At 27.5% G+C, this 10,282-nt stretch overlaps 1 protein-coding gene across 2 annotated transcripts in view; it reads left to right on the top strand.

Annotated features, from left to right (window-relative positions):
* Positions 1 to 2,417: 2,417 nt before the first annotated feature.
* LOC107456593 (uncharacterized) overlaps positions 2,418 to 10,282 on the top strand; it is a 78,188-nt gene continuing 70,323 nt past the window's right edge. Inside the window, exon 1 of one of the 2 annotated variants that reach the window (XM_016074499.3) lies at positions 2,418 to 3,027. The gene's annotated coding sequence lies outside the window, so the exon portion shown is untranslated. Of the gene's footprint in view, positions 3,028 to 4,468; positions 4,630 to 10,282 lie in introns of those variants that run through there. The other variant, XM_071179676.1, reaches the window with a different exon arrangement.

Below are 10,282 nucleotides of genomic sequence, written 5' to 3'. Positions count from 1 at the left end.
TTAAGAGATGTAAACATTTTTAAAGCCAATGATGCTTAGTTAATTTTCGTAAAAGCACTAATTGAAATTTTAAAAAAAAACTCTGTTGTACTAAAAATCACATTTAAAGAGAAATGGTACTCATTTGTTTCGATGAAATATAAGAATTCGTCATACTTTTTTTGTCCTAATGATACTAAAATATAAAATTAAGCAATGAAATAAATTGCGATTATTAGAAAAAACGTCAGAGGGTGAAAAAAATATTGTAAATTTTATAAAGTTAATACTAATTATCTCTAAATTTTACCAAGTATCAAAGTTTTACAAAGTATTTGTTTATTAATCAGACAGTTTTTTCAAAGAAATGTAAACTTTCAATATAATGTAAATTTACGAATATTTTCACTTCCTGCCTCCGAGTATGATCTCCGAGTTTGAAACAGCGAGTTGAGTTGTTCAGTCACAATATCCTCCAGAAACTACATTGGAATTTTTTTTTTCAGTTTCGGACATTAATCTAGACATTTATTTCACCTCCAGTGGTGCAAGGGACATTGATTAAAATTATGTTCACCGAAGCGTCACTAATTCTTCTTATTTATTTTTCACATAACTCATTTTTATCTGTCTTGTTTTATCGCAAGAAAAAATTATTCGTCTTATAAAAGACCCTAAAGCATAAATTGCAATGAATCTCATCTGAATTCAGGAACTGTCAAGGTGCTATACATGATCTTTTTGAAACTTTACAGAGTTGTTTCTGGGTGGCAAAATGTTTACCAACTCGTGAATAAACTTTACCGAAGGGTTACTCGATGTGGCGAACACATGTATTATCAACATATATTATCAGCATTGTGTCTGATGTTGCCACTTCGAATTTCAAAGATCAGTTTGAGATTTTAGGCCGGTATTACCCTTCAGATTTCAGCTGGTGCGAGAACATATTAGTTCATTTTCTAATCCTTTTCAAGGGCTTACATAATTAGTTTATAAAGTTAATTCTTAAATTTAATTTTTATCTTATTAAATTAAATCGTAATTTGCTTTTTATGTCCCAATTTCAAGCACTATCAACATTTTTTATATAATTTCATTTAAATTCTCAATAATTTAAACATATGTAACACATTTCACTATGTAGATTCTTGATTAATATATTTTCTAATATTTCTAAATCTAATAATGCAAACTCAAAATAGATATCATACATAGATCAAATATTTATATACATATTGGTTTAAGTAGCGAGATATAATAAATATATGATCTATATTTATATATCATACGTAATAATGTAATAGATATCATACACTTTAGATGCATGAGGTTTGCAGAATACTCTGTACGTTTTTGATATGTTTGACCAATTTTGATTATTATATTTTATCATATTTTTATTCTTAACCGAAAAGAAATAAAAACCGATATCATGCATAGATCATATATATTCGGCATATAACATATATTATGCATATATCAAGCATTTAGATGTATATTTAATACTGCGGTATTGTAGAATCAAGTTTATACTCTATTTTGCTCGGATTTAGGGATTTTTAGGGTTAAATCTTTACTATATGATTTGCTATAACGAATAATATAATTTGATAGTAGTAAATAAGTTGAAAACTAATTAATGAGCACTTTTGTTGTTAAACTTTAAACTTAAAATTTTTGACCAAATTCAGATACAATTCTTGCACTTAAATCAAGGGGGTATGCAGGAATTGGGCTGATGCGACTGTAGATTTTCAATCACTAAAAAATGGCTATTAAAAACAATTGCAAAGAAATTGTTTATTTATTCATGTTTCTTACAAAAGTTGAGTCATCTCTTTTAGAAAAACTGAACCAACTCTATAAAAAGAGTTGAATTACTGTGAATAAACATCTAAAATGCATGAGTTGAATCAATGAAAAATAAATCTTATAAGATACTAATTGAACTAAAGGTGAAAAACCTTTAAATTCTAGGAACAAAGTAAACATGTAATTCTTTTGAAATATAAAATCAGAAACAATGTAAATATTTTTTATTTTAAAACAATTGGACCGATGTAAAAGAAAACCTTCATTATAGGAGAACACTAAACCTTTGTAAAAACATTGATTGATTTAAGACTTCTAAAAAATAGAGAAAAAAAACTTGATAATCTGAAACCGTTTAAGAAACAAAATCCTAGCAGAAGAACTGAAAAAATGTTTAAAAACAAGCTTTATATATAACATAAATACTGAATCGAAGTTCAAAAACTTTCAGAACGTAAGAACGGAATAGAACAAAGTTTGTTTTTAAAGTTTGAAAACTGGAAAGTTTAGAGGCTAAAATTGGAAAGTATCTTTTTTATCCTTGGCTTCTGTGATACTGCTTACAGTGTTAAACTGGAAGGGCCGGAAAAATGAAAAATCCCGCTCGGTGGCGCTTCGGTACCTTTGCTTTCACTTCAGTTCACTACACTTGACTCTGCAAGCAGACGATGAAACTTTTCTTCCACTTTGACAGAATAGAAATGGACTTCAATGCGAGTGGTTGTAACTCTGCAATTGAGCGGAGTTGAGAAGTCAGTGTCCCGCCGCTAACGAACTTCCGTTCCCTGCACGCGGCGGACTTTAATTAATGAACTTTTTTCTCTTACTTCTTCACATATTACTCAATTAATTTATCCATAGAACTTCACTGTAACCTTGTGGAACATTATAAGAAAGTTTCATAACTGCAGACGATTTTTCTTTATTTGTTTACAGTGTGAAAACAGATAATGTGGGTGTTAGTCTGACCTGGATTTTCCAATTTTTTGTTCTAAAAGGATAAAACATACTTCCAGCTTTTATCGCCTTTCAAGACGCAAGTAGTGCGGGACCAAGCGTTTGTCTAAATGACAGAAACGGCGGGATAACAATCTATTTCATCAAGAGTTTTTTAATTGTTTTGTGAATCCTAGAGATGAGGTTGCAATCATTTTGATATGATTAATTTTGTGAAAGTGGAACAAGTTATGCACCGTGAATATCTCTTACATCTTATGAAAATGGAATTTTTTGGTAAGTTAAAGCTTTTAATATTTGTTATCTTTTTAAACTAATTTTTTAACAGGAATAAAAAAGGTTTATATTTACATAAACAGTGATAACATTTGTTTTACATTATATTTAAACTTAATATTACATCTTTTATATTATAAGACCATCCTTTTTGAACGATGATTAATATTTAGAAAATTAATGTCTTCAAAATCTAAACAGATGCTTATAAATATTATTAACATCTGTTATTACCAATAATTTTTACTTATTAATTTATAGAAAAGCACGTTAGTTTTAGGAAAGCAAATCACGTTTTAAAACTACTACTTCAATTTATTTAAATTTACTTTTTCGAATACAAATTCGTTTAATAATTTCTTCCGAATGCAAAATTTTTTCAACTTTTTCTTAATACAAATCTTAGAAAGATGTAGTTTCATGTGGTATCACGTTTGTTAACGCGTTTATCATGTAGTTATTTCAAGTAGAATTCTGCTATGTTTATGTTTACTGTCACCTAAGTATTTTGAATGCAAAATAGTCTGTTTTCTTAGTTATTTTGACAATTAGAATCATTTTATGTTGTTATTTAATCTGTTTTTGACTCTTATTGCTTACTGTACTGTTTCAAAAAGTGCTTCGACTTTGTCATTTTATTTTTATCGCAAATTTTAACTCCTATAAACCTTATAATTTGAACGGATTTTAAATGATTTTTTTATTTAAAAGAGAACGTATCAGAATAAAATGACAGTTTTTTACGATAATAATTCTTAAAAATGTTAATTTAAAATCGCATTTTTCTAAATCATAGATAATAGTATTGCAATGAAATAATATACTAATAATTTCCCGAAGCAAAATTAAGCGAAAGTAATGGTTAATAAATTGTGTATCCTCCAAATTCCGATTACACATTTGTACAATTTAGCTTGTAACCATATATTTTAATTTATTAAACTAAATGGCAATAGTTTGTCAAATAAAATGGTCCTCAGATAGAGGAAAATAGTAAATTTAATAAATTTTAATCTGCAACCGCATCTTTTAGTTAACTAAAAAAGGACGAAACCGCATTAAAATTAAATAAAAGTTTGCTTTAAATAATTATTGAATCACGACAAACATTTATTTTCTGCGAAACTTTTAATTTATAAATGCAGTAAAACCAACCTAGCTAATCCATACTAATTGCGACTGTTGCCTATTCGAACAACGGAAAATTAGGATTATCCGAAATTTCGATTTAAATTGATGTTTCATATAAATGAATACGTATCCGACGTTATATTGTTTAAAGATGGAAACAAGTCCTGTTATTAGCTGATCATTTATCAAAGCTGTATCGCCAGTCTTATTCACGTGATGAACAAACTGCAAACAAACATGTGAGTCAGATTTTATGATGTTTTATCTCGATTCATATTCACGTGGATTATGAACCTCACACATTAGTCAGAACATTTTTGCAACACAATTATGTTTTATTTCCTCAGGTTAAAATACAAAGGTTTTTATTTGTAAATTTTGAGGAGTGATATCAGTTTGAATTATCCAGAATTTAGGAATACCGGAGTTCGGATTTGTAAAGTTCTACTATAATTCCATTTTAAACTGAACGTAAGTATGTGGAATTACACTGGAGCGCTAATTTCGCTCCAAATTATGCTACCTGTACCAAAATGACTGTCAGCAAATTAATTCATTCAAATGAAACAACAAAGTAATTTACTTTTAAGTTTCAACATAATAATCATGGTATGTGGGAATAAATGCTTTTTAAATGTTAATTGGTGTCCCCTTTCATTTTCCCACTTTCAAGTATTAACCTTTCTTTAAAACGCTTTAGCGATTTTTTGTTTTAGCTTAAGCTAGTCACGCTCCAGAAAATTACGTGAACAATTACGAAAGGAAAACAATCACACCCCTATGTCAATCATTAAACTTAATGTTTAAAATATAAATAGATCAAAAATAAGTACTTGTTACGAGATTTATTCTTCTATTTTTTTTTCTGTTAACGAAAATAAAAGGAAAAATAAACATAAGAAGTTTTTATGTTTGTTTATGTATACAGTTGTTTATTGTATTATTCATCGAAGAATAATGATATGATCTAAACGGAGAAAAAAATTCGTATAAAATTATCGTATTACATAGCAAGTATATCGTGTTATATATTGTATTATATTTCGTGAAAAAAACCTTAATTCCGGTTCTCAAAACTAAAATAAATGATATTTAAACCATTTATTTGGCGCATAATGCATAACGTGTATGGAAATATAGTAAAAAAATGACATACACGGAGGAAAAAAAAACAGGTTAAAGTACCGCACTGTATGGTAAAGAAATTTTTTGGTAACAAAAACACAATTTCGGTTAATAAAACCAAAATATATGGTATTTAAATCATTCATTTGGCAATTTTTCGTTCATATAGTAATTGCTTACTGAAAATTCTGGTTTTCAAAATTACAGCTCTTATTACCACATTTGTAGAAAAGAATACAAGACCGAAAAATGAATTTAACCGAATAAACGGCTTTTATACCGAGTTGTAATGTAACATATCATGATAAAATTACCAAATTTTACCACTTTTATGAAATTTTATCACATATTATAAAACTATATTTTATTATTAAATTTATCAAAACCATTACTAAGGCGCTTTGGCAAAAATCATTGATATTTATAGTCTTCCCATAGACCCTGAATCACGGTAAATTTACCATATTCTGGTAGTTTTGATAAATTTTATTACTGTGTGTTATTTCTAGGTATAATAGTTATACTTTCGGAAAAATCGGTTCAAAATTTATTTTTGATATCAGTACCCTCCACCATAAAATAGTGTAAACTTGCTGCATCCCTTATAACATGTTAAATTAAACCTTGTTTGCAAAAATAATAGGAAATTAACCTTTAGAATAATTCATGTTTGTTGACATGTGCAAAAGTTTAATATATTATTTACGGAAAATTTTTTTTATAAGCATTTGCATTACTTCTGGGAAAATGAGAAAGTATATATCAATTCTCAGTAAAATAGCTCAATATTGAATCATGACATCAGGACCTTATAACCATAAAATTTGGAAAATTTTCTGCAGTTAAATTAAACTGTGTTAAATTAAACTCTGGTAACCATACTAACGAAAATGAAGGTGAAAATAACCTTGAGAATTTTTTATATTTGTTGATGTTTACAACTGTTTATTATATTATTCATAGAAAAATAATAACATAAACATATGAGATATTTCTCCGATTTATTTGGAACAATGTCTAAACTTTCAAAAAAATTACTTTAATCTAACTACTTACACCACTGAAGATATTTTTCGTTAACGCTGTGGTCGGTGAAAGCCAGGAGCAAAATTCGTATCGACCAGTCATTGCTGGGATTCGAACCCGGGTCATCTCATTGGGAGGTGAGCGCTCTATTCCCCGAGCCACCAGGGCTCAAAAAAATTATTTGTCTGAATACACATCAAAGGACATTATCTTAAAAGTTTCATTTAAATTAAACAGATAGAGATTTTTGAATTGACATGCGAGTTAAGGTTAACCTATAAAAAACTTTAAATAGGGATTTTTTTAGGGAAACAAATATTATTCATACATTGCTAAAGATTTTAAAGCCCATCGAAGCACAATATCGTTTAAATTTGCTTCAATATATTTCAAGTAAGATACCTCCTCCAATTTTCATTACATTCAATTAAAAAATTTGTATGTAAATAAAAAAAAGTATAGTTGTTACTCGGAGAAGGGTTATTATTTCATAATTTTTGATAAATTAAATGTTTAATGCAAACTTTTGTAAAATATGCCAGTTTAATATTAACGCAAATAAAACTTGAAACATAACAAATAAATAACTGTAAATAGCATTACAATCAAAAACATTAACTTCTTTTAAAAAAAACTTCGTAATTGTTAGGATTTATAAAACACGAAGAAAAAACCCCAATGTGCCCCTGTTAAAATTTTATCAAATTAGCCTAATTTTATCAAATTAGATGAAAACTAAAAAATGCTGCACTGTTTTTATTTTAATTAAAAAAAGACGAGAAATAGTCTTTTCTCTTTTATATCATCCATAAACCCGTTGTTGCAAACTTTCATCTTTGATATTTAACTTTAATCTTTTTTTACATAATATGCTTTGACTTTCAAGACATTTAAATATATTTATAAGAGATTTAGCAATAAATTTAAAAATCATTCCAACGACTCTGAGAAAAAAAACCTAGCGCAAAGAACATTAAAGTTGGTAGCTATGAATATGCGCTGTATTTTCTCTATTTTTTCACACACTTTCAGTGAAGTGTAGGAAAAATATGTATACTGTCACGTTAGAAAAAATAAATTATTAAATATTTATAATTCAATTATTGCAATATTGAATTCGTATAAAACCTCTATTTGAAAGAAAATAGAACCTACAATATATTGGTGGTATTTGTTTAAGTTCCAAATTCAATGTTCCGTAAAAAATTGCTCAATAGAGGAAACGATTTATGACAATATGCATCACATGGTGGACATCATCATATGAGATTATGTAAATAAAGTGATAAGTTCACGTTTACAAAGAGTAATATAAGAAAAACGTAACTCGGAAGGGGGAAAAAACTGTCTTTTTGAGTCGTCGCTTTTTTTTAAATTTCAGTTCGTAATTCTTTGTTTCCGCGAGCTAAGTTGTTAAACTTTTTTAAAAAAAAATGCAACGTAAGGTGATATTTCATTTCTAATGCTCAGTGAACCGAATGAAAAGACGATAACGTAGATGTCGTAATATTGGGTCGAGGAACGATGTTTCAAAAACACTCATCATTGAATAAATTATAACATTATTATGAATACATTGTTGCGTTGCATATCTTTGCAGGAAAAACTGTACTAATTGAAAGGAAAACATTATAAAAAATGTTTTTGCAGGAAAAACTGTACTAATTGAAAAGAAAACATTATAAAAAATGTTTTCTCAGGAAAAACTGTACTAATTGGAAAGAAAACATTATAGAAAATGTTTTTATCGGTAATTTGTTATATTCTAAGTCATGACAGTGTTACATTAACATTTAATAAATATGCTCTAACTAACTCATAAATTAAAGAAAAGTAATTATGTAAGATTAATTGTCAGAAATGTCCCTTTTCTAAATATTTTATCTTAATACGGGATCTTTACAAAATAGTTTATTTTATAAATGAACCCATCACAGTTTTTTTAGATTATTATTATTTAGAAATGAGAATGCTTCAAACATAAAACAGAAAAAAAGGAAATAAAGTCGCTTAGAAAAAAAAGCTTGTTATATTAGATATCTTACATTATGAAGCTATCTTATATTTTTTATCATTTGCCTTTTTCTTTAAAATGTAATAGTTACTTCGTACTGTTTTATGTACTTTTTTGGTAAAATTAGTCATTATTTTCATATACACTTAGGTTAAAATAAGCTTATACGTAAGTTAAAATTTTCACGAGAAACGAAAAAAATAGGAAATGTTAGGTTATGTGAATTAACACACATAAATTGTTTTTTCATGTAGATAAATTATGGTTGTTTTCAGAACTTTTCGTAATTTTTTTTTACTATAATATCCTCATTTGAAATTTAAATTGTATCTCATTGTCTGTGAAACATTTGTATTTCTATTTCATCTCATTTTGTTCTCCAATAGAATAATTTTTCAGCATACTTCTGTATTTTTCATACAATTCATTTCAAAATTCATTTTTCTGAATTTTTCAAATTTGTTTTCAGTTTTATTATTTAATTCAAAATCTTTTGTTAGTGCATTTGACTTTTGTTTTAGTTAAGCAATTACTTTTTTTCCTGAATAAAATGCTAATGATCTACTAATACCTTTTTTCTGACTAAATAAATTGTTCGAATTTATTTTTAAATAAAAAAATTAGCATAATAACGTGACAATAATTAATCTGCTTTAGTCTTAACTTAAAATTCACTTTCATAATTTTTTGCATGATCCTCTTTATACTTCTTAATGCAGTCATTAATTTTTTTTTATTATCTGGCTATTATTTCCAATTGCTACATTCTCTGATTTTAACTCTCCTAATATTTCAACTAAAAAAAAGTTTTTTTAAAAAAATTATTCTTCAATAGAAAAACAATATAATAACTTAACGCTTATCAATTTTCTTTCATCCTAACTTAAAAATACACTTTCATAATTCTTCGCTTGACCCTATCAGTAATTCTCAATGCAGTCATCGCTTATTTTTAATCAGACGATTATTTCAAACTGTTACATTCTCTGATTTTTATCAGCTATCGTCTGCCATAAAAAAAAGTTAGCTACCTTGAAAATCCACCTTTTTTTTATTTTATGAAAACCTTCGATAATATAAGCAGAGAATAAAAAGAAAAAAGAACTTCACATCCACATCTGGTCATCTTGTGGAAGCATTTAACATCATCACCCCTTCTATTTTATTCCATTATTCTTTTCTTCCTTATTATTCCACACAACGAACTAGCCTTTTTATGCCAGAGGGTATGGTTTACCTTCCACGCAAGTAAGACTGACTTTTTCTATCGTCTGTGTGGGTTTCCACGGACTGCTTCAATTTTACGGTGCACAGAATGCATTTATTATGCATATCTTTTCCCTTGAGATACCGTCTGATGATGATCATGCATTCCACCACGCACTTAATTCAAAGAGCAATCATACAACATTTCTAGAATCAAGATTTTAAGAGTTTAATAACTTAAGAGGAATTTTGACCTCATGCTGTTTAATAAAAACAAGACCTGTGTTGTATTTATTTTTATGTTTCAAGTTTCATTTTATAGATCACTATAGTCATATGTTAGTGTTTAAAAATCTTACACTTTTTAATTATTTTATTTAGTATATAATAAATTTTCATGCAATTAATTACATGTATCGCATCTATTACAAAAATTGTAGTAAAGGTATTACGTGTTTATTTTATAGATCAGTGGTCATGTTTTAGCATTTGATAATCTTAACTTTTTTAATTATGTCAATTAGGATATAGTAATGTTTCATAAAATTAATTGTATTTAATACTTTTATTACACCTAGCTTAAAATCGATTTTAACTATCTAATCTTGGTAGTAATGGCGGCCTGTGCGCAATACTGACTATTTTGCCACTATCATGGCGTTGGTCATAATAGTGGAGTTTTAATATCCTTAGGTTTGTCATAATTAGTGGAGTATTAATTGGCTCACAACAGACTATTGTGAGAATTATTTT

The sequence above is a fragment of the Parasteatoda tepidariorum genome, chromosome 4 (assembly GCF_043381705.1).
Source record: "Parasteatoda tepidariorum isolate YZ-2023 chromosome 4, CAS_Ptep_4.0, whole genome shotgun sequence".
Classification (NCBI taxonomy): domain Eukaryota; kingdom Metazoa; phylum Arthropoda; class Arachnida; order Araneae; family Theridiidae; genus Parasteatoda; species Parasteatoda tepidariorum.
The sequence above is the reverse complement of the archived record's forward strand: the minus strand, read 5'-3'. Positions and strand labels throughout refer to the sequence as shown.